The sequence below is a fragment of the Passer domesticus genome, chromosome 11, assembly GCF_036417665.1.
Source record: "Passer domesticus isolate bPasDom1 chromosome 11, bPasDom1.hap1, whole genome shotgun sequence".
In the NCBI taxonomy this organism is placed as follows: domain Eukaryota; kingdom Metazoa; phylum Chordata; class Aves; order Passeriformes; family Passeridae; genus Passer; species Passer domesticus.
In genome coordinates this window covers 1,901,900-1,927,309 of record NC_087484.1, presented here as the reverse complement: position 1 = coordinate 1,927,309, position 25,410 = coordinate 1,901,900, and the positions used below count along the sequence as shown (strand labels likewise).

General features: G+C 42.6%; 2 long non-coding RNA genes across 2 annotated transcripts; one reads left to right on the top strand and one right to left on the bottom strand.

Moving 5' to 3' along the window:
* The first annotated feature begins 5,942 nt into the window (after positions 1 to 5,942).
* On the top strand, positions 5,943 to 10,832 carry LOC135278386 (uncharacterized). The gene is made up of 5 exons (XR_010345900.1): positions 5,943 to 6,092; positions 7,003 to 7,108; positions 8,097 to 8,159; positions 8,245 to 8,397; positions 10,752 to 10,832. It is a non-coding gene; the product is annotated as an uncharacterized LOC135278386 (long non-coding RNA).
* Positions 10,833 to 14,376: 3,544 nt separating this feature from the next.
* Positions 14,377 to 25,097, bottom strand: LOC135278405 (uncharacterized). The gene is made up of 3 exons (XR_010345918.1): positions 25,044 to 25,097; positions 17,269 to 17,403; positions 14,377 to 14,520 (listed from the first exon to the last, which is right to left on the bottom strand). It is a non-coding gene; the product is annotated as an uncharacterized LOC135278405 (long non-coding RNA).
* Positions 25,098 to 25,410: the final 313 nt, after the last annotated feature.

The following is a 25,410-nucleotide window of genomic DNA, read 5'->3' as shown; positions in this document are numbered from 1 at the left end:
GATCATTTTGGGTGGGATGAGGGCAGAAAGTGGCTGGAGGCTGATACAACCTCATCTCCCCACAGCCTTCACCCACCTGCTCGTTTGGAAGTGCTCTTGTATCAAATTAATTGCCAGAACAATTAAGCAGAGCCCAGAGTGATCATTCTTGGAGGGGAATGGATATTTAGGCTCTGCTATTAATGAACTCTTGGAAAATTTCCCATAAGATTTCTTAGGGCAGGGATACAAGATCTGTTCCCTCCTGAAAACACAATAGCTGCAGCTGTGTTGACATGCTCAGAGGCACATTAATGACACTCCATTATTAAACAAGTTCAAGAAAAAGAGAAAACTGCCAAAATCCCTTGGATTTCAGACTCCCTACAGAACCCCAGCTTTCTGCTGGCTGGTGGCACCAGCTCTGAACCTCCCTGCCCTTTCCCACAGCCTGATTTCCATCAGGAACTCTTTTTTTAAATTTTTTTTTGGAGCTCATCATGAAGGTCCCACAACCATTTTGTTCCACAACCAAATCCCACAACACCTCCAGTTCTGCCAAGTGCAGAATCCATGCCCTGCCCTGAAAATAGTCATGCAAGGTTATGAAAATGCTGGAAAAATCAAAGGATTACCCAAAAAGCAGCAGAGAGGTCACCATGGGGGATGCCATGAGCTGGACAGAGGAGTTTGGGAATTTTGTTCTCTCCAAGGAAAGGGATGAGATGCAGAGTGGGATAACAAGCTCAGACAGCACTGAGGGACACCCAGAATATATAATGTTATCCCTGGAAAGGACAAAAATTCCAGCAGGACCAAAAGCCCTTTCCAAGATTCCCCCATTACCACAGAATCACTGAGGTTGGGAAAGTCCTCCAAGATCACCAAGCCCAAACATTCCCCAGCACTGCCAAGGTCACCCCCAAACCACACCCCCAAGTGCCACATCTGCACTTTTTTAAATTCTTCCAAGGACAGTGATTCCATCCCTTCCCTGAACAGCCTCCTCCAAGGTTTTATTATTATTCATTTATTGTCTCAGAAATTCGGGGTCACATCACAAGAGAGTGATCCTGAATCATAGGAGAGCTCCATCCATTTTAAACAGGGACATGAAACCCCAAGAATTTTAGGCTCACACTCCCACAACCTGATTTTTACCAGAATTATCCCAATACAAAAAGTGCCATCACTTTTGAGGCAGGTTGGTAATGACCAACCATAAAACTCCATGTGGGAAGTGGGATGCCTCATCAACACCAGGCTCACAATCAAATCAATCAAAACAAACCCCAAACCATTTTATTTATAGTCCAGGAGAACAAACCCATGGACAGATGGTCATCCCAAGCACCAGGATTTATCTCCATCCATAATGAAAAATATATGAACCTTCTGCTGCACAGCAGAGGAGAGAGGCTCCAACACCTGCTCCAAATTAGGAGGAGGCTGTAAACATTCCTGGAAACTGGAAAGGCCCCGTGCTTCAAAAGGGAGAGGTGCCATTGGCAGCTGCAGTCAATTGAGCAGTGAAAGAGAGAATTGTGTGATAAGCACTGGCACGGAGCTGATAAGGAAACTGAGTGGGCATAAAGCTGAAGCCCAGCACTGCAGAAACGCTGTCAGGTTGTGCCTTACAGACATCAATTAGCCCTGAAAATTGTGTTTCCAGTGCACTGCCAACCTTCTCCATTCAGGCTCGGCGTTTTTCACAGCAAAATGAATCCCTGGAATGGCCAAACGAGGAGAAACATTGGGAAGATTTGGATAAAAATGCTCATTCAAGATGTAGCAAAGGCTCCCTGAGTTTGATTTTCACCTCAGGGCTGTGTGTTGTTGCAATTCCATCATCCTCCCAAGCCCATTCCAGGGATGGATCCAAGCTCATGTCAGCAGCCAATAAAGTTGTCAGTGCCTTTTGCTGATTCCTCCCAGAAAAGCATCTGGAGCTGCTCAGGGCTCTCCTAACAAAGTGCTGACAAACTCTGTGTGATTCCCTGGCCAAGAGATTTCCAAGAAAAATATATTCCAGTGGCAACTGGAGAAAATAGATCCACACTGCCAGCAGGCCTCTCTCACTCTTGCATAATCCAGACTATTAAATCTGTGTCCCTGCAAACTGGAACAGGGAAATCCAGGGAATTCCATGAGTTTGTACACTCTTCTCATTATATATAAGAAATTGTTTTATTTTCCCTTTGGGTAATTACATATATAATTAAAAATATATAATTATAATATAAAGAGAGAATTATAAACATATTTATATAATATAAATATTCAATTTTATGTCAATATAATATAAAAGAGCTCTGGCTGAAGGCCCAGTTCAAACTCTCAGCACTGGAAATGCCAGAGAAAAGGGTGAGAGAAGTTCAGGGGGTATTGAGAACAAGGATGGGGATGAGCATCCCTGGGGGGATTATCAGGACAGGAGGAGGCTGCTGCATCCTCACCCCCTCACAAAATACCACACACGCTTGCCAAGCTCCTTAGATCATTTTTTGATGGTCACTACCCCAAATTTGCAATGAAAGAAATTAATAAATCTTTAAACCTTGAGCTGGTTTTCTCCAAACAGCTAGTTCCATCTCCAGGAGACATTTTGCCTTACAATATACATATTTTTTGTGGATTTATATTATTAGTTTCGTGTTTGGTTCAACATTTCCACTATTACCAAAGCTCTCCTCAACCAGCTCCAGGAAACAGCAACTCAATTCCTGTTTTCTGATTGTAACCAAGGAATCATGACAGGAAAAAAGAAACTCTTGAGCTCAGATAAAACCAGGCACTTACTCAGAAATTCTCTGCACTGTTTGCTTGGGTGAAAAGAAAAAAAAAAGATTTGATGACAACCAAATGCCACTTTGAGTGGTGCATCTTATTATTCCACTCCACTAAAAATAAAAGTGATTTATAAGTGGCTGAACAAAATTCCACGAGTTTTTATTCTAAAGGCAAACAGAAGTGCTGCTGCTTTTCAAATTCTCTCTCAAAGCCACACACAGGGATTACAAAACTCACACCCACCTCTTTTGGAGATTATGCACAGCCTCCTTTTATTTTTTATATTTTTTTTAATTTGAGTACAATATCAAAGCTACACAAACGTGCCTTTCAGCTATGCTGAAACTTTAATCAGAGCTCTTAATCAGTTTAAAAACTATTTAAGCAGAAATTCAGTGGCCAGAGCAGATAAAGCCATCCTGGAGGATAAGTTTGAGTTATAATTTTTATTATTATTCTGGGAAAATAAAGAATTTGTTTACAAATTGAAATTTCTATAAATTAAATTAAAGTCTCTATAAAATAAACTGTCAATAAATTGAATTTTTTATAAATTAAAATTTCTATAAAATAGATTAAAATTTCTAATATATTAAAGTGGATTTTTTAAATAAAATGTCTAAATTGGATCAAAATTCTTATAAATTCAATCAAAATTCTTATAAATTCCAAATTTTATAAATTAAATTATCTTGGCATGTTTTTGATTTAAATGTTAGGATATCTGACCAATTTTTGAGCTCATCCTCCTGAATACGTGGATTTAACGGAGGAGATTGGCAGGACAACTCCAAAAGCAGCACTTAAAACTTTGGGATTTTGGGATGAAACTCCCTAATTTGATTCTTTCCTGCCCAAACAGCAGCACAAACGTGCGGAGCTCAGTCTGCCCCAGCTCAGATTTTCATTCCAAGATTAAGTGGGGCTGAATCCCAGAAGAGAAACCCCCCAAACTCCTCTGCTCCAGCCCAAGTGCTGGGACATTGTCTGAAGGATCAGTGAGGGCCACGGGTCATCATCAAACCACTCCTGGCACCACGGCCAGCCCTGCCTCGAGCCCTAAAGCTCAGCAGAACCTCCTGCAGGGCTTTGGGAACACCACACCCAAAGCTGGAGACTCAGTTTTGTCCACGCGGGTTCCTCTCCAGGGATAAATAAAGTTTAAAATAATTCTAAAACTCTTCAAGGCCGGGTTGGAGCAGCCTGGGACAGTGGAGGTGTCCCCACCCATGGCAGGGCTGGAACTGGGTGAGATTTAAGGTCCTTTCCAACACAAACCATTCCATTACACCAAAGTTCTAACTTCAAATTTCAGTTTTCACCAGCTCAAGTTGAGGCCACCAATGTGAGAAAAAAAAAATCTCCAACACAAACCTGCAGCTCCTTGGCTAAATTCCCCAGCCTGGCTCTTCAAAGTCATTTAAAAATCCTTGGCTTCCTATTTTATGAACAAAAATTAATCTCCAAGACCTACTTTTCCAGCAGGAACATCAATATTTTATATTCTCCCTTTTCTGGAAAGATCCCAGGCTGATTTAGATGTTGTTTAAAGCAAAGTACCGAGCCTGTATTATATAATCTAAAATACCACCTTTGTCTCCAAGGGAACATCCCAGCTTAATCCAGAGCTCCAGAAAGAGTCTGGGAATTAAAGCTCCAACAAAACCCACCGTGGACAAAGCACTAAAATAAAGAAAACTTCTCAAATTCCTTAAAAAACCAGCTTGTTTTGCCACAGAATATTCCCAGAAGGACTGGGGGGAAATTATGATTTTATTTCCATGGCATATTTGGCACGTCAGGGTGGCAGTGGATGTTCAGGAGTGTCCTGGATTGTCACCATGGATCCATTGAAGTGATTGTGAGGCCTCAGCTTTTAGTTCTTATATTTTTCATATTCTGGGCTGCTTTAGTGTGCAGTTCTGAGCTTCACATCAGGGGATGGTGAGCTCTGTGCACAGAGCAGGGAGACAAAACAATTCCTGCTCCAGCTGGGCACCAAGGACAAATGATCCAAATCTCAGCCCAGGAGCACAAACCCCGTGGGCTGCAGAGAGAAAAAAATCCCTTTGAGATTTTCCAGATGCTTAACTCCACAACTTGCTTAAACCATTTGCACATTGTCACTATTTTAGCCAAAAAATTAAAGAGGCCAAGTGACCCCACTGCCGTAGAGAACAAAAAAATTGGGATTATCAACTCAGGAATTTGGGATTCTAGGCCTCCTATCCTTTGCAGCAGCCCCATTGGATTTATTCCCATTCACACACAAAATATTCTCCTCAGCAGCACAAAAATTTCCCCTTAATTCCCAAGAAATTCAGGAATTTCCCTCCCAGCCATGCCAGTGCTTTCTCCTTCATCTCCAAGTGAATGCTACTCGATATTTTCTACATTATATTTTTATCCACATTTAATCTCTCCTCCTTTAAGTTTTATTTAATAGCAAACAGCTTGTCTCCTTAACAGTAAAGAGCAAAGTGACAGAAAACAAATTAGTTTCTAAATTTAAAAACTGTCCCGTTGCCACGACAACCAAAGCTCCACAATTACATAAAGCAAATAATACCTACTCGGAAAAGCAGAGCCAAAACTCCTTCTGGAAATGTAATTACACTGAAATAATCAACTAATCATTGTAAAGCACTCCAGAAAAACAGGGCTGGAGTGCCTTTATTTGGGAAAGGCCAAGACTCGCGGGTTTTCCTCAGGAAACGGATCCTGAGCAGGGAAATTTGCATTTTACTCGTTATTAAAGGGTCATCCTTTAATCATAATAATATCCTTTAATCCTTTATCCACTCACTCCTGACACCACCTCAGCAGCCCAAAAATTCATTTCCTGAGGTAAACAAACAGAAGAGTTTGAACTTTCTTGCCCAGTACTCCCAGCCCAGTGCAGCTCCAAACCTCCCATTAACTTCCAGCCTCAATCTACTCAAACCTGGCTCCTACCCCCTCGTCCAGCCCACAAAAACACCCTCTGAGCAGCTTCTCCTCCTCCTTCATCCCCAATGTCCTCATGGAGTGTGGCCTTTGTGAGGTCCCCAGGATGAACGAAGAGATGAATCTGACTCCATGTTCTCAGAAGGCTGATTTGTTATTTTATTATATTAAAAGAATACTATACTAAAACTACACGAAATAGAGAAATGATACTTACAGAAGGCTTAACAGAATGAATAATAAAAACTCGTGACTTCTCAGAGCCTCCATTGGCCATTCAGTTCAAACAATTCACACGGAGCCAATCAAACATTCACCTGTTGGCAAACAACCTCCAGACCACATTCCAAAGCAGCAAAACAGGGAGGAGCAATCAGGTAATTATTATTTTCATTCTTCACTGGGATTTCTCAGCTTCCCAGGAGAAGACATCCCTGGCAAAGGGATTTTTTCAGAAAATATCGTGGTGCCAGTGGAGAGCAGCCAGCTCCCTTCTGCAGGCTGGTGTTGCTCAGCTCCAGGAGCAGAGCTGCTCCAACTTCCCAAGGACCAGCCCTGCCACCCCTGGAGCTGCTTCATCCATCTCTGCCAGCCCAGCCCAGCACAGGGAGCCACAAGCCCAAATTTTGGCTGGCTCACCAGCCCCTCTCACCACTAAGGGGTCAAATCTTCCTGTGATCCAGGAAGAGCCCCAAAGTCCTGCTCATCCTGCTGGAATTCAGCCCATGGCTCTCCAGGACACAACCCCAATCTTGCACTGCTCCGTTTCCCCTTAACTCCATGATTCCAGGCTTGGAGGTCATATAATCCTGCCTAATTAATCCAAACTACTCAAATTTCCCCTTAATTCCATGATTCCAGGCTTGGAGGTCATCTAATCCTGCCTAATTAATCCACACTATTCAAATTTCCCCTTAATTCCATTATTCCAGGCTTGGAGGTCATCTAATCCTGCCTAATTAATCCAAACTACTCAAATTCCCCTTCATTCCATGATTCCAGGCTCAGAGGTCATCTAATCCTGCCTAATTAATCCCATCCTCCTCGGTGTCAAGGCTGACTCCCAGTTTTGTGCCATCAGCAAATTTCATTTGCATGTTTTGGCTCCTGGTGCCAAAGTCATTAAGGGGAATATGAAATAATATTGGTCCAGCAGCAGTCCCTGAGAGCTCCACTGGCAGCTGCCCTCTTCCCACACATTGTTCTCAGGTCTTTGCTTCTGAGGCCCTGCAGAGTTTTCCTAATAAATCCAATTATCCCCTGTTTAATTAATAATTGGCTCCACAGAAAATCTGCTCCAGGATTCAGTTTTGGGAGATAAAATTGGCTTTGCCTGTTTCTGCACTGCCCAAATCCAGGGAAGGGATGGAAAAGCTGCCCTGGCATCTTTTAGGTGAGTAGGGACCCAGTGTGAGGTGAAAATTCCTGATTTATGCCATCCAGAGGGAAAAATTGGCTGTGGGGGGACACTGACACATTTATACTGAAATTTCTCAGGAGTTTTAGCTCCAAGGGTGGTCTAAAATCCCAGATTCTTTGACAGAGGAACATGTTTCTCAGTTTTGGGGGTTTTTTAATCAAATAATGGGATCTTGATCACCAGTGCCACCCTGCCATGAGCAGGGACACCCTCCACTGTCCCAATCCCAATCCAGCCTGGCCTTGGACAGCTGGATTGGGATGCCTGTGCCTCCCCACCCTCCCAGCCAGGAATTCCATCCCAAAACCCAATCTAAATCCACTAAATACATTTCATTTCAAGAGATTAAAAGCATGTTTAATAAAAAGGCCAACAAAAAAAAAAAAAAATCAACATTCCTACATCAAAATTCCCACTACTAAAATTTGATGATGAGGCATTCCCCAGCAGGCTCCCCTGGGCAAAACTGGCATTCCCAAATGGATGTTTCCAGGATTTCCTTTTCCAGAGGTGGCTCTGACTTCCCTGAGGCAACACCAGAGATTCATTTCCCCTCTCCTTGAGACACTCACACAAATCAATATTTCCCGGGTCCCAAGCTGTGAATACCTGCTCCAATAATTAACACACTCAGCAGGGAGCCTATTCCAAAGGTCATCTTTTAACAACAATTAATTCACTTTTATCTCCTGCCCATACCATTTGAGACAAAATAACAAAGCAATGGATTAACCAGGGCGTCTCTGCTGTGAGCACTAGAAAATGCTATTTGTTTTTCCAAGGAAATTCCACAAGCACCTTCAACTCATATTTCATGGGAAATTAATGCAGGATATCACAGTGCTGCTCCCTCAGTGAAGGGAAAATAAGAGTTGCACCTATTTATTTGTAACCAAATCTACAGGAATCAAAGTGGGTTTGTGTTGCAGCAAATTTAAATTCTGCATTTCCCCTGGTGCAGAGGGAAGATTACTTGGCCTTGCTTTTCCTGAGGTTTTTTGAGGAATCCAGCTTTTAAACCAAGGTAAATCCCTTTTCACACAGTTCCACACTGTGCAGCAGTAAAATATCCTTTATTTCTCCTTCCTAAACATTTCCTGGCCAAGCAGGGCATGGATGACACCTAAAAATTAATTAAGGAAGAGGCAAAATCATCCCTGAATGCAACTGGAATAGAGTCAGCCCTCAATCCAGATGGAAGTGTCCAAGCCTGGAAGCTGCTCCTGGGCCATTCAGGAAAAGGAGAAAATTCAGTTTGCCAGGTTTGTTTATGGTCAGTGCCTCAATCACTGCCTGCCATCCTTCAGGAGGGAGACATCTCCAATTACACACTGCAGATAAACTGATTTATTTGGGCTGAGCCGGGGCATTTGTCATTGTGGGCTTCATTTCACCACGAGCAGGCAGGATCTGATGGCTGGAAAAAAATCACTGCCAGGAAAAAGTGCAGAATTCTGGAAGCAGATTTTTTTTTTTTCACCAAGACCTCAATTTCCAGGAGTTTTATTTCTCCTTTCTCTGCAGAGGCAAAGCCATGCTTCTGCTTGGAAAAGCTGGCAAGATTTGGACTTTCATTCCAATATATTGAATTCCCAAGAATATAAAAAACCCAAAAAAGCATTTAAAACATTTCGACTTTCATTCAAATATATTTCGTTCCCTGAGAAAAATTTTAAAAAACCCAAAAAGTCCTTACAAGAGTGAAAACCCCATCTCAAATGCGATATTCACCATTTTCTTCTGAATACACCAAAACCCCAATTCCTAAAATTTAATTTTATTTTGCTTTATTTCTCACAGGAAGGAGATTTCCACCCTCAGGACTTTCTCCTGAGTGGTTCCAATTGGAATCTCACACCAACATTTCAGTTCAGAGGGTCTGAGGATGTGAAACAGAAATTAATCCACTTTTACCCAGTTTTGCAGCATTTTTAGGAGTAAGATCTCTGGAGACCAGATTTTTATTCCCCACCTGACCCTAGAAAAAACAAAGAGAAGAAGAAAACCTTTCTGCATCTAAATTTAATTAAACTCTTCAGAAAGAGTTCCTGCACAAAAGAAAAAAGCCCTGAAAATGAAATAACTAAATAGGCATTAACACGTTCATCTCCAAGAGGAGAAACAAACTTTTACAGGAGTTTGGGTAAAGACAAATTGCTCAGATTTTAGCCCTGAATTTCAATAATAATAAAAAATTTCCTTAAAATATTCCAATGGAATATTCACTTAAAATCCTAAAAAATGCCACAATTTATGACCTATTACAGTGTAAAATTCAAAATGCAGGATTCAGTCAAAACAGGACCCTTGTAAAATTAATTAAGCCACAATCATAGAATCAGAGAATCATTAAGATTGGAAAAGATCCCTAAATTCCTCAAGTCCAACCATTAACCAAGAAAATTTCAGGAGATCCAGGTTTTATTCCAACTAATTTTCTAAAAACAAGAAAATTGTTTCAACAAATCTTCTCCTGTCTCTGGCTGTTCCCTGGAACAATGGAAAAGATCTTTGCACTTGAAGGAAAACTCCAAATGCTCCAAATTCTCCACTGAATCCAAACCAAACAGAGACAGGGTGAGAAAGGAAAATAGAAGCTGAAATTTATTTTTTTAATGGTCCTGAGCACACAATCACTGCCTCCCAAAGTGCTGGAACCCAGCCCAGCCCTGGTGCTGCCCCGGGGGAATTTCAAACCCTCAGGGCTCTGACCCCAACTGCAGCCAAGTCCTGCCCTGCAAATCCAGCACAATAAAGTTCAATTAATTCATTTATTACAGCCTTGATTAAGGGCAGAATCAAGGTCAGCTTGTTTGGGTTCTTTTTAAATCCCTACTCATTGTAGGGGGGCTGAGCAAGAGGATCTTTAAAGGTCCCCTCCGAACCAAACTACTCTGTAGTTAATAATTTATTTCATCCCTGCTCCTCATCAGCTTGAATACACACACCAAAAAAATCAAAAATAAAATAAATATCCACCAATATCCAAAAGCTGAAAATATTAATACCATATATCCACTGCCTGCCATATTTATTCACACACTTCAAGCCTGACAAACAGAATTATGAGGTTATTTTATTGCCTCATGAAAAATATATTTCAAAATCTATCTTGGTTACAACTCGCACTGACACAGTGTAGAGAGCTCCAACATACTTTAAATAATTTAAAACCCTGGTCTTATGGAGCATTAGGTTGGATGCCAAAATAAAAAAATAAATTTTTAAAAATCAGTTTAACCAGTTCCAGGGAGGTGGGAAGGGAAGATTTCCATAACTAACCCATAGGAAGGAGATGAAGCCGACACAAACCAGCCATAAAAGTGAAAAACCAGAAAAATTCCAAATTTTTGAGTGAATTCATCACCAATGACAAAGTCAAAGAAGAAAAGGACACATAGAAGATACTAAGAGGGTCATGAAGCATTTTTTTAAGCATTTCAGATCTTTTAGGAACCAGCACTTCATTTTTTAAAAAATTAAAATAAATAATCTACTGTTGACAAGAAAATGAACCGCCCTTGCAGAACTGTCTGGGTACAGAGCACATTGTGACTTTGAATAAAAGTTTAAATAAAAGTTGACTGCAAAAGCTGATTTTTTTTTTCCACACCAGGAATTTGCACAGGAAAACCTGCATGGAAAACTTCCCACAGCAGCTGCTGGGAAGGGGACAGAGGAGCAGGTGGAAATTTTAAGGAAGAAAAATACACTGGAAACATCAAGAAGCTCTTAATGAACCTGACTGAAACAACAAAAAACCTCTGACTCACCAGAAAAGCACCTCAAGCCTTGGTTAAGTCTATTTTCTGTGCTATTTTTTAAATATCCATTTTTATGGCAAATGGAATGACCCTTGAACTAAAATGTCTCCAAATACCTGGGAATATCTGAAAGATTTCCCAACACTGGCAAACCCAGAGCAACGAGAAATTAATTTTGAAGGTTTCCCATAAAAAAAAAAATCCTGATGTTCCTCATCCAAGTGGCCCCAAAAGGCTCCTGGCACAATCCAGAGAGGGCTGAGAAAGTTCCTGATATTTTTGATATTTTTTGCCTCTGAGGACACAAAATTGAGGCTGATCTGGCTTTGAGCTGCCGGAAACTGGAAGAGCAGAGTCCGAGTCTTGCTGTTTTCTGCTCCAAACCTGTCCTTAGCTGATCACACAGAACTTGAGGGTGGAAATGCATTGATTTAGAATTCCAGAGAATTTAATTCCAGGAAAAGGTGAATTTTCTGTGTCATGCACCTCCCCCCAGCTCATTTTTTTGTTGTTGTTGTTTTGTTGGTTCTGTGGGGTTTTTTTTGCAACATCAGCTTCCTTTGAAGGCCAATGCAAATACCCTAAATGTGTGCTCAGGTATTGTCCTATTTCTGCAGCCTATTTTTGGCATTAAGCAGTTCTAAACAGGCTGATTCACCCCAGCTTATTAAGGAGAACGAGCTGGAAACAACAACAAAAAAGGTCTTTAACACCTAATTCAATTTTTATAACTCATTCTTTTACCTATATAATAACAAGTAGTTATGATTGAATTCTGAAAATAAGCATTCCGTATTTAGTATTTATTCAGATCTATGCAAATGCACACAATTTTCAGATAATGTGATGCTTAAGATGGGATTTTGGATTTATTTCCTCAAGTCTGAGTGTCTCTCAATGCAAAGTACCAGGACTGGTCAAGATCATCCTTTTTCAATCATTTTTCCCCAAATAAAACAGTTCCTACAATGGCATTCAAGTATCACCTGGTGGCCTAAACTTTAGAGGTTTTTTTCCCATACATAATTCTTTATATGCTGCTTAATATCATTATAAATGATCCAGAGAAGTGAATTCTGGGCATAAACACCCAAAATCTGCTTGTACCTGCTGCCCCAAATCCTCCTGTTGAATCAGCAGGAGAAAAACATTTTTTTTCCCCAATTCCAGGGGAAAAAAAAAATCCCATTTATTCCCAAGGAATTCAGCTACCAAATCTTTTTTTCAGATGGCAAAAAATATGCTGTTTCTGGAGAGCTGCTGCCTCCTCAGAAATGGAGCCTTCCCAACAGGAATGGGCATCCTCCAAATCCCCTGATTTAGAGGGAAAAAAAAATGAAAAAGTCACCCAAACGCATCCTTATTTTGCCTCCTGATGTTTCAGCAGCTCCTGGGTGGGAAAACAGCAGAAGAAAGAGCCAGAGGTTTCCAGGGATTTGCCTGAGGAAATCCAACAATTCAGAGGGAGAACACCCAAAGCTCTCCTCAGTTGTTGAGATGAAGGGAAAAGAGCTGGTTCTAAAGAATAATTAATAATTATTCAATAATCAGCAACAATCAATAATTCCTTGCTTTCCCCATGAATGATCCCAAGGGATTTCCTCAGCCTTGGAGCAGCATTCCCAGAGAGCTGGTGCACAATTAAAGATTCATTTCCTCCTCAAAAACTTCATCCAAGCACACAAGACCTCCCTAAACCCTTTTTCTAAACCCCATTTTTTTCTAAATCCCCTTTTCCCCGCCTCAAACCCCCCCTTTTTATCTCTCCTTTCTTTGTCCTGCTTGGAATCCCCAAAGATTTCCATGACAGTTAAACCAGACACAGAAATTGAGGCACATTAACAAGAAATTCCGTGGGGAAAACTCAGAAATTCCCAAATTCAGCTCCTGAGTGCTCTTGACTCATTTTTTTCCCCCTTTCCAGCTGCCTCCACATTAATTGAAATCCTTGTTTTCAAGACAGGGAGGAGAAAGGTGGAAGGGAAAGCTTTGATCTCCAAAAACACTGAAGGGAACACGTAACAGTGTCACAGGGAAGAAAGGAAAAGGGGAAGGAGAGCTGAGAAATCGAGCAGAAAACAGCATTAAAATAGAATTAAATGCCAGAGAAAGTTGGCAGAGGGAAACATCAAGAAGAACTTGGTGTAACTGCTTTTCATCTTGGAAAAATGCAACACCTGTGAGAGAAAATCTGAGGCATCAAAACAGCCACAGAGACAAAAATAAGTAAATTCCCAGGCTTGGAAAAGAAAAATTACCGAGTGCCAAGCTGGCTGTGCCAGAGCTTATCCACTGAGGGATTTCCTGTGGAAAATTGCATTTTCAGCAATTAAGTTGTTCCAAACTTGGCCAACTGCAGCCAGAGCATTCAGCTCCTGCTTTTAATGAAATACAACCCCTGTCTGGATCCTCTTGGATATTTTGCAAGTTAAAGAACAACCAGATAAATAAAAACATCCATGACCCTGCGGACAAAAAAATCTTTCCAGAAATAGAATTTTCTGCCCATTAATTCTAATTGCTGCTTCTTAATGCAACGGCATCAGCTCTTATTTACAGCCACGTTTTGGTCAGGCAGAATTGGGTTTTATTCACCCGTGAAAACCCAGTGTTTTCCTGAAAATAAACTCATTTAAGCACCTAAATGGAAATCACTCCTGGAGCAGCCAGCAAGGTGTAAAGCCAAGCTCTGCTGCTCCCCAAAGCTTCAGGAGGTGGGAAAGTGACACTGCAGCAAATGCTGGAATGTTGGGAGAGTGAGTCCGAGGAAAATAAAGATTCCAAGGATCCCAAAAGGAGATTTTTGGGAATTTTCACGGCAGCACTGGATTGGGGGAGATGGCAAAGGGAATATTGGGATAAATAACAGAAAAATTGGATAAATGACAGAAAAATTGGATAAATCATTGTCTGGGCAGCCTGGGGCAAGGGCAGAGGGATCAGGTCCAGGCTGAATTGTGGCAGCAGGAAAATGTGTTTCTTGTTCTTGGGGTTAGGATGGAATTTCTGTAAATAGTGCAGCTAAAAAGTTGAAAAGTTCAAAACTCCAAAACAGTTCACACATCATCTTTGTGATTTGCACAAGTCTGCCTCAATTCACTCCAAAAACATCCCCAAACTCTCCATTAATATTAAATAAAATGGGCTCTGCTGTTCCAGTTTCTCAGCTTCCCTGGGCAACCTGAGCCAGGCCCTCACAGGGCAATTTATAGAAAGCATTTATAGCTGTCACAGCCAGGTTTAATTTTAAAAAATTACAATAAAAATCCATCTTTTTATTTATTCACTCCTCATGAGGCAAGTTCTCCAGCAGGACCACTGACAAACCACAGCTGAGACACAAAAAAAGTATTTAAAGTGCCTTTTTTTTGTTGCTTTTACACCTGAAGCACCACAAATCTCAACTTCAGAGCTTCTCAGAGTTCATGTTTTCAGTGCCAACATTAAAAAAGAGAAAACCAATGTTTTCCCCATGAAGGTTTGCATGAAGCCTCAAACAGCACAAGAGGATTTTCATGGATGAGGTGTTATCAAATCCCAGTTTATCCCCAGTGATGAACTGCAGGAATATTCTCACCAGAGCCAGAAAAGCTTTGAGTTCAGCAGCATTTTCACTCCACTCTGCCCATAAAAATAAAATATTTTAAAGAAATAAAATATAAAGGGATAAATAGAAAAAATATATTTTATATTATTTATATATAAATATAAAGGGAAAGAAAAATAATTGGATACATAATTATTGGATAATTAAAATAACAATAATTTAAAACAATAGTAATAAATAGAAACTAAAGGGAATCCTCTTCCCCTTTTATCTGCTGGGATGAAGGCAGCAAAAACTGGGAGTAGCACCAGTCCAAGGCATTCAATCCCTGCCACCCTCAGAACATGGCTCAAAAGCAGTTTTTATTCCATATTTTTAATAATCCTTGCTGTAAATGATCCATTATCTGCCAAACAGCATATTTTTGCGCAGAATATTGAAAAATTTGGCTAAAATTCAAGCCACATCCCTGAGTTCAGGTGGCTGGGGAAGCATTGACACCCAAACAAACCAAAAATTCCCTGTTCCCATCAAGAGAGCAGCAGCCAGAGCCACTCTGCACTCTGTAAAAATGAAGCAAATCTGCTTCACGAGACTAAATCATGTTACGAGAGAAAAAATTCTTTTCCATTATTAGTTGCCATGTAAATAAGGAAATAATTATTCCTCCCAGCTCTCTGCGTGGCTGAGGTATTATTTTAATTTTTGCCACAAGTGCAGTTGGAATGACTCTGCCTGACACTCGAGCTCCATGGTCTGGGAATTCATGGCTTCTACTAAAGGATAGCTAAAAATATTCCACATTTTGCATTTGTTCTCTCTGCACAGCCAGGGACACCGATGAGGCTGGAGAGGAGTTAGGGACACAAAGTGAAGGGATGTCACCCTGCCCTGCCAGGTTGTTATGGGTAACAAGATTATTCCACAATAGCTGACCCAAATTAAAGATGAAGGATTAAAGAAGCAGCACTCTGGATGGTGGTACCCTCTAAATCTTCCCCTCTTGCAGCTGTTCTGAAATATTGACTTTGTGAGGGCATGAGCATGACTTTTTTAAGCTGAGTTTATTCTATTTGAGCCCACATCAAGCAGAGAAGGGAGACACCCTCAAGGAAATCTCAATTATTCCTCTGAAAGGCAAAGCAGGATTAGGTTATTGCATCTATTTAGAGAGAGTCACCTGAGCTACAACATCTCAAAACTCAGAGGGTGAAGAGCACAAAATCATACAGCTGCATGGTTTGAGTGATTTCTGCTGAAACAAATTACAGTGGGACAAGTTTTCAGAAGGGTTTAAAGATTGCCTTCAAAGTTGGTTTAAAATCCAAGATCTTTTGGAGGTCTCCCCATCATTAATAGCAGGAACTCCTCCTGGCCAGAAATAGGGTGGGAATCAAGGTGTGCATGGCAAAAATTGATGGTGGGAATAGGAAAAGGAGGGAAATCAGGGAAAAAAGCAAAATCCGCTGGGTTTTAAGGGATTTCTGTTTAAGGTTGGGCATCAAGCACAGAGGGGACACAAGAACTGAAGTCCCCAATTACCAGATTCCTGTTGTTTTGTGTCCCCCAATTAAATGCTGACTTGTTTCATATTTAGGCTGCAAATAATGGATATTTTATGAGGATGTTCCACGGGTTTTGCCTCCAAAGGCCAAAACACCAAAGCTCAGAACACCCCCCTGAGCTCAGAGGTGACCCCCAGGCCCCAGTCCCTGTCACTCCTCAGAGCCAAGACCCTGTGCCATAAAAATGCATCATCAAAACTTCTGAATAAGTACAATTTCTTCTAAAATTAGAGCTGCTTGAGCAGGAAGGAGTATGAATATGAATCAAGGCCTCCTGCCCTGGTTTTAAGGTCGGGATCAAAGCAGTGGCATCATCCCAGGTCACAGCCTGGCTGTCAGTGTCACCTCCTGCTCGGCCACAAAAGGCAAGTTGCTCCCAGAAAACAGAGTAATTAAAAGAGGATAAATAACCCAGCCATGTCTGCTTGGCCAGAAATAAATTACAGCAGAAAAAAGAAATTAAAATGTGCAGTGGTTGTTGAATCTGAGGTGTCTGCAAGCTCCGAGGGCTGGGAAAATAGGACGCAATATTGCACGACAGAAGGGCACCTGAAAGCCCCTGGCAGCGCTTCCTGAGCCCGTCCTTGAACTAAATCAGTGCTCAGAAATGTGGGATATTGGGCAAACCTCACCCTGGAAAGGCACAGCTGCCAGGGCAGGGGTGGAGTGCAGAATTCTGGCATTTCCTGGGGGATCCCTCCTGGCTGGGAGGTGGGAGCAGAGGATGGAGAGCCAGGGAGCAGGGCAGCATCAGGGGGGTTCCCAAAAATATTACACAGGGGAGGTTGGATCAGGACATGGGAACAGGAGCAACACAGAAAGAAAAACCTCCCTAAAAAAATTAAAAAAAAAATAAAAAAAAATAAAAAAAAATAAAATAAAATAAAATAAAATAAAATAAAATAAAATAAAATAAAATAAAATAAAATAAAATAAAATAAAATAAAATAAAATAAAATAAAATAAAATAAGGTGGGGCCATGGCCATGGAAAGCAGGGGCATCCCTTGGCTTTCCTTGCTCCACACAAACCATCCCTGACCCTTAGCCACTCAGCCCAGACACCCCCACAGCTGAGGGATTTCACGTTTCCTGGTGAAACAACTCCAACTTCCCTGGAAAATTCCAAAGGCACCATCCCAGTGCTGTTTAATGCCAGAGCAGCTGCACAGGTATGAAGAGCTGAGTTAATACTCCAGTATTTGGGGGTTTTTAGTACTTATCAGAATTTATTTCTATGATTCATTGCTATCCATACCTGAAGCTGTTTATGAGGATGAGTTTCCATCTGGGCTGGCTGTGTTGGGTTGATTTAGGGGCACAGATTTAATAAACTTTTTCAATTCTGCTTTTAATGTGACATGGGCAAAAATTCAAGAGTCCTGTTGAGAAACTGGATGTGAGAGTCAGAGTGGGGTTTCTTCTTCCAAGTGCTTTTCAAATCCCTTGTAAATGTTGATAGGCAAAATGGGGGGGATTTATGACAGCATAAAATAAAACCACCCTTCCTATAAAACCTGATTAGATTTATTGATTATCTAATAAAAACCTAGAGCTGGGCTTTAATAAGCTGCAAATGGTGGGTCCGAAGTGAGAAGCATTTTGAGCTCCTCTCTTTCTGTAATCCTGCCCAAACCAGGATTGAAAAGCAAAAATCAAGTCAGACCTTCAACATTCCAGGGTTTTCCAGTGATTCATGGATTATTGGATGAACCCTCAGCCCTGGCTGATGCCCCAAGCAGAGCTCAGGGATAAATCCAGCCTGGGAGTGCAATCCATTCCCTGGATTTCAAACACAAAATGTCCACATGAAACCCACAGCTGAGGATGGATTTGCACAATGTTTTCAAAGCTGACACTGACTTCCAAAGGAGCTCCATCTCAAGGAAAAGAGATTCCCATCAATCCCAGCTCATCCTGGCTGGCAAGAATCCCTTGGGAATGCCCAGCAGTGGCTCCAGCATCCCAATCCCACTCCCATCTGCCCCAGACTCCAGCAGAGAAGCACAGAAAGAAAAAAAATCCCATAATTTTCCCAAAGGATAAATTCTTTCAGCCCCACTGAAGCTTTTCATGCTCCCAGCAGTGCTGATTTATTGGGATGGTTCTGGGAAGCATCTCCAGCTGCAAAATCCCTGCATCTGACCAATGGGAAGGATTTTTCCCTTCAGGATGGAAGAGTTTTGGGATTTTTCAGCAGGCCCAGGAGCCCCCAAAGAGCTCCTGGGAGGATGAGTTACTCCAAGCAGCAAATATTTCTGTTTAAATTAATCAGGGAGTGGTGAAGAGCTCCTGGCCACGGCAGCTCCCAGGAATTCTGCAGGGCTTTTGTTTTCCTTGGCACCTGGGGAGATGGGTCAGGGCTGTGCTGGGGGAGTTCAGTGCCTTTAGAGGGCTTTTCCAACTTAATTCCAGGATTCCACCCTGCCCCAGCACTCAACAGATCCTCCTGAATATTTTACACCACATTTTGCCTGATGCACATTCAGTTTTTCTCTAAAATGCAGCCAAAAAAAAAAAATAATAAAAAATATTTCCCCGTGAAAACAGAGCAGAGCAGGACATTTCCTTACCCAGCATTCCTGTGTCTATTATGGAGTAATATGGGCACATATGGGAACTGAAATCCAAATATTTTCTGTGCTGAATTCATAGAATTCCAGATATTGCTTGTGAGGTCATTTCAATCCTGGAGTTGTTGATATCCCTGTATTTTCAATTATATCTTGTTTACTCAGAATGAACTCACTAAAACTGGTTTTATTTTCACTCACTTCTTTGCTCAAGTGCTTCATTTTAGTTTTAAAATAACTTTCCAGGGCCTGGGCTGGGTTTAGTTTTTCTCCTTGATGACTCTTTTGGGCTGCCAAGAGATGCTGTAATTCCAATTATGTCACAGATGAATTTGGGCTCTGTTGGGAACAGCAGCTGGTAATTTGGATTTATCTTTTTCTTTTCATTTTAGGAAGGTCTTATGAGGAAAAAAAGTATATATATTAAGGCAAATAACTTGGGGGGAAAAAAAGGGCCTAAAAGTGACTGAGTCAATTAGAATCAATTGAGTGGAAAGATTTCAATTGGAGGTAAACAGGGATAACAACAGTGATGAAGGAATGGGAAGATAAATTTGGAAAAAAAGCTGTGGTGTGGCTGTTTGGAGCTCTGATTCCTGCTCCAAGAGCCTGGAGCTCTTTCCCATTATTGTTACTCAGCTGGAAGTTGTGCTCAGCTCCAGCTCTAAAGCCAAATTCAGGGATGGGAGTTGGGATTGGTGATGCCAAAAGGATTTCAGAGGTGCCTACAGCACAGGGCTGCATCCAGGGGCAAATTCATCCTCCCTGAGCTTGCCTGGAGCCTGAAAAAATCAGGATTAAAGCCTCTCTGGAGCCAGAGGGATGAATCCCACCAGGAAGAGAGGAGGAGCTGAACAAACTCGGGGTCACAACCAGATCCCAAGGGCACCACCCCAAATCCACGGGGCTGCTCCGCTTCCTGCCAAAATCCCCACCAAAAACCTCACACAGCTTAATGTTATTTCCATATTTTTGTCATGGGAGGAGGGTTTGTAAATAATTGTAAATAATAAATTTATTGTTTATAAGTCCACTGTAAATAATAAATTTATTAAATTCTTCATAAACCCAAGTTGCCAATCTACCAGCAAAGCCTTGCAGCTTGCCAGAATTTCCATGAATTCCTTGTCAAATAAATTAGGGATGGAGGTTTGGGGAAACCTGTACAGGAAACCCTCATTTAAAAGCACAAATTGAATTTTCTGGCAAAATGAGCAGAGCTCATCATAAAGATTCAGTTCTAAAGGATTTAAGTGACACCAATTCCCTCTGCCCTAAAATCACCTGGTCTTTGAGAGATGAGGATTAAATTCTATCAAACCTCCACCTGAGGGATGAAGAAAAATCTTCATTTTATTCTTTATTTTAAATAAATATTTATTATTTATTTAAACATTCCTGAGTTTAGATTTGAGTGAAGTATTAGGAGTTAAACCCCCAATTAAGAGCTTTTTGGGCCCCAACTCCAGCCCAAAATCCAGATTCTAAACAGATCTTGTTATTCCTTCAGCTTCTCAGCTGGGAAACTGCCCAAGACACAGAATGAATTTAGATCTAGAAATATGTGGGAAACGTGATAAATTTATATATTAAATAATTTTAATATTGCTAATTTGCATATTAATTTGTCCAAAAGAGCTTCCAAAGTCCTGTTTACATCTGGAAAAGGAAATAACCTGGATATGGAGTAGAGGCCTCAGTCTGTAAAAATGGATTTGAGAGCCCTGACTCGGTAACCACAACAACCCTGCTCTTCCAAACGACTCCCAAATCTATTTTTTCCCCTAAAAAGTTGCTCCAGAGCAAAAGAGGCACCTGGGAAGCACCAGCACCTGCAAAAAATATGTTTTCCTCCTTCTGCAGGTGTTAAAGGGGAAGCAGGAGCCTCTCTCTCACTGCAAACCCTCTGGATTTATTGAGGATTTGGGTTCCAGGAAGCCTCATTAACTTTTTTTCTCTTTTTAAGGAACACCTCTAATTGTCTACCACTAATTTGCCAGCCAAAAAAATCAATTGCAGGTGGAGATAACAGCATTTGGCTGCCTAATTAATTGATGAGAACCACAAATCAGGGAGGTGGCCAAGCTTCTGTTGCATTTACAGCTTCTCTGCCTGCTCATGTTCCACAGGTGGAGGCATCAAAATGGGGGAATTTCAGATTTTTGGTTGGTTTTATTAGCTCCAGAGTACCCCATGTGGTCACAGACTTCTCGGGATTACTGAGGCTGGGGAATAGTTCCCATATTTCAATAATTCACATATTCCAAGCTGAGGTTTGTGCTGCAGCTCTCTGCACCCAGAGCTCTCAGTGTGGACACGGATTCTCTGTGATAAAATAACATTTAAACCAAAATAAACACACAGAGAGCCCCCAGTAAAACATGAGCCACCCCATTGTGGGCCCAAGTTTGGCCTTTCTAAGGCATCTAATCCTAAAGGGACCTTCCCTAAGTGGAAGGGACAGGCTGGGAGTGTCCCCCCATCCCAAAATCCAGGAGCCCAACTCCGAGGGGACACAAAGAGCCTGAGGATGGGGACAAAGCGGCTCCTGAGCAGGTTCACAACCCATCCCTCCCACCCTATGGAAACAATCCAGCCATCCATCCCTCCCAGCCTATGGAAGCATTCCATCCATCCACCACATCCTATGGAAATAACAATCAATCCATCCATCCATCCCAGCCTATGGAAACAGCAATCCATCTATCCATCCCACCCTATGGAACCAATCCATCCATCCCAGCCTATGGAAACAACAATCCATCCTGCCCACCCTATGGAAATGACTCATCCATCCATCCCAGCCTATGGAAGCAATCCATACTTCCATCCATCCACCACATCCTATGGAAACAACAATCCATCCATCCATCCATCCATCCATCCATCCATCCATCCATCCATCCATCCCACCCTATGGAACCAATCCATCCCAGCCTATGGAAACAACAATCCATCCACCCCTGCCTATGGAAACAACAATCCATCCATCCATCCATCCCACCCTATGGAAACCATCCATCCATCCCGGCCTCTGGAAAACCTATCCCAGCCCCAAACCCTGTGCCCAGCCCCAAGGCCGGCTCCTCCCAGCAGCTCTCCTCTCGATTTCCCGAGGAATTTCCGTGCGAATTCCCGGCTCCCGCTCGGTTCGCAGCGCCACATTGCCATCTGCTGTCCCTGCTGCGTCCCCAAAACCCGCGGGGAGCGGATCCCGGCCGGGCTGAGCCGCTCCGAGCTCGAACAGCTCCCCGAGCCGGCACTTGGCAAACGGGTTTGAAGGTTTTGAATAATTAATTTTAATTATTTAATTAATTAATTGAGCTACAAGGGGTGAGCTCCGTGCAGCACCAGAGCCGCTCCATCACTCCCCGCTCAGAGGGAAAACCCAGGAATGGTTTGGGGTGAGGGAAGGACAGGGAGGGGTCACAGGCAGGGCAGAGTCCACGTGGGGAAGTTAAATTATCACCAGAGTTGGGCGATGAGAAATAAAATAAATCATAGAAACACCTTCATCCCATTCCTCCCTTCTTCCCGGGCTCATCCTCACTCCCAACAGAGGGATCAGGGAATGGGGGCTGCAGTCAGCTCATCCCAGCTTTTCCCTCCTTCCTCCTCAGGGAGAGGGCTCCTCACTCCTCCTGCTTCTTCCCAGGGATCACCCAGAGCTGATCCAGCAGGGAATTCCCAAGGGATCCCAGCCTCTGCCCTTCCCTGTGGGGTCTCCCAGGGCAGCAGAAGGATTTGTGCTCCTCCATGGACTGGATTCCAAAGGGGATCCAAAGGGATCTCAGCTCCTGCCTCTCCTGCACCAGCTTCAGGGGCTGCTGCTCCCACAGATTCACATTTCTCTCTGCAGCTCCCATGTTTTTCCCCTAAAATTCCCAAAACCTTTATCCCAGACACTCAGCCTTGTCCAACAACAGGACAGGCAGGATCCATCCTGGATCCAGTGCCACTGGCTCCATAGGACTCAAGGGAAAATTCTGGCAGAGAAGCCCATGTAGTCCCCCCACTCCCAAATCCTTGCCCCACAAGGACACAGTTGGATGCAGAGTCCCAAAAACAACTCGGGAATTAATCCTGGCACATCAGTGAGCTGTGCATGGCCGCAGCACTGCTCACACGGCTCCTTCAGCTCAGCCCCAGCGCCATCAACCACAGCCCTGCAGCTCACAACATCTTATTTTACCAGCCACACGCCCAACACGAGTTTTGAAGTGGCTCCTGGGGAGCTGCACTGAGTTCTCTGCACGGATTCACCCTCCTGCTGAAACCCTCCAAGCACAGCCCAGCACCTCCTGCTGCAAACACCCTGCACAGCTCTCCCTGAAAAACCTGCAGAAAAGTCCATCGAACACAGGTTTAAGGTGGGATGAAGCCAGCTGGAACCTGGGTCTTAATGATTGTGGGAAAAGAATCTTCTTATAAAATCTTAAAATATTTTAAATATATTCAAATAAATATATTTAATAAAATATTTTAGTATATTTTAAAATACTTTTGAAAATATTCTTGTAAAATCCCACCGAGTTCCCTAGGCATGGAAAGTGAGGGGGGGAATTCTTCCCCAGGAGCACCAACAGGAACACAGGGAAAACAAGGCATGGGGCTGTCCTTGCTAATCCAGGCCTAACCTGCAGCCTGCTCCACAGACATTAATCCTCCCTGCAGCTCCCAGCACCAGCTCAGGAGGGAGCAAACAGATGGACAATGACTTATCACTGGAGAGACTTGGATCAGCAAGTTAGAAATTCAGATTTCGACAGGAAAAGCAAGTTAGTCATCCAAACAAATGGATATGCCCTGGGGAGATGAAAAATCTGGATAGAAATTGAGCTAAAATAAAACCTCAAGAGAAATAAAGGCTCTGAGTTTGCAGAGGGGAGAAATAAAGTGAATATGAGGAGAAAAGAGCCACACAAAGCACAGACAACTCTGCTAAAAATGCTCTTTTTTTGTTTGTGGGGCCGCATTTATAACACAAGGAAATAAAGACTGATCTTACAGGCACTGAGTGGATTTGTCTCTGTGACATCTAGGGCCATGTATTTGTGTTTCTCCCAATATTTTAGTGTTTCCTGGCTCCAAATACTGCAGAGGAAAACTGAGGCTGCCGAGCTGTCAGCTGGGATATGATACTCAGGATAAATTCCAGTTCAGGATTTTGGATTAAAATGATTGTGGGTGGGAGCTCACAAGAGAACTTTCCTGAAGCAATTCCTCCAAAATATTCCAGGGGGAGCAGCCATACCAAGGCAAGGATGGTGTGGGTGAGCTCATCACCCCTCTCTGGGGACTTTGAGGGGCATTCCAGGTGGGAGAGCTCAGGAACAGCAGGGCCACCTCCTGATCCCTCTGCCAGATCCACAATCTGCAAATCCCAGCGAGCTGGAGACTCCTCCAGCAGCAGCACAAAGGGATGAGTGCTGCTGGGATTCACCTTTCAGAGGGAAAACTGGGGAAAAAGCAGGACAGGGAAATTGAGAATTCCCAGCAGGAGCCTCTCTGGCATCTGGGTTACACCTGGCTGCTAAACTGATCCCAGCCCTGCTTCCAGCCCCTTGGGAAATCTCAATTTGTTGCTGTTTCCCACCTCCCTGGACAGGCACAGCATCCAGCCCAAAACCCACCCCAGAACCATTAAAGCAGCAAAGAGCTAAAGCTTTATCTTCAGGTATTCCCACCTGGAAGGTGTTAATACTCATGTTAATGTTTGTGAATTCAATAATTTAAAACAATAAATGTTTCCTCTGGCAAGGACAAAGATGCACCAGAAATTCCCCCACAGCTGCTTCTAAGACAGAAGAAAATGAGTGTTTTAACATCTAGAAAAGCCACACTTACATTGATCTTTCATCAAAAAAAAAAAAACCCAGAAAGCCACCCAAGAGCTGCTTTTTCAATCTCCCCTCTCCCAGACATTTACCTGAGGCTCAAGCAGACCCCACACCCCAATTCCTTCACAAATAGAAAGGAAACCTATTTTCAAATTATCTCCTAAAACCACCCAGGAGCCAATCCTTCTCATTTCCACATTAAATCTTGGCCTGGTGCAGACACTTCTGGCCTGAAAGCCTTTCAAGGAATATTGGTGAAACACTTTCCACAAAACCATGGCAGAGCTTTTCCTGGAAACAAACACCAGTGGCTCCACCTGGAGAACACCCTAGACATTCCCTATTAAGCAACATTTTACAAACTATTAGAAAACTAGCAGTGCTCACACCATAATCCACTTTAATTCCCATCCAAAGGTGGTTTTCCTCCTTTCAAAAGGGAAAGCCTCTCAGCAGCCAAGCAGCTGCAAGCAAAGCCACAGAATTCCATAAAAACCAAGGCACGTTTCAGCTGAAATGTGGGAACTTGGATTCTGATATTGTATTTGCAACCCTGGTCTAAATCAATTAAATCCATCCATTTTCATCCAAATGAAAGTAAAGCAGAACCAGGGGCTTACCTGGGAATGGAAACCCAGGATGGAAGGAGCAGGAGCTGAGCAAGGATCCAGCCTTTGAGCAAACAAGAGCAATTTCCTGATCCCAAATAAATACAGAATTCCCACCTGGCCCATATCATCCCTTCAATTAACCCCCTCAGGCTGCACAGGAGGGATTTGTTCTGGGGCAAGCACAGCTCAGATGGGGATATTCCTGATGACAACAGTGGCTTGGGGACACAGAACCCCTGGAAAAACCCAGGGCAAGGAAGCACAGGGGGACACCAAGCTCTGCTGCTGATGTTCCTCTGGCTCAGAAACCCAGTCCTGCCCCTAAAATCACAGAATTAAGTGCTAACCTGTGGAACATTTGATTAAAAACATGGAA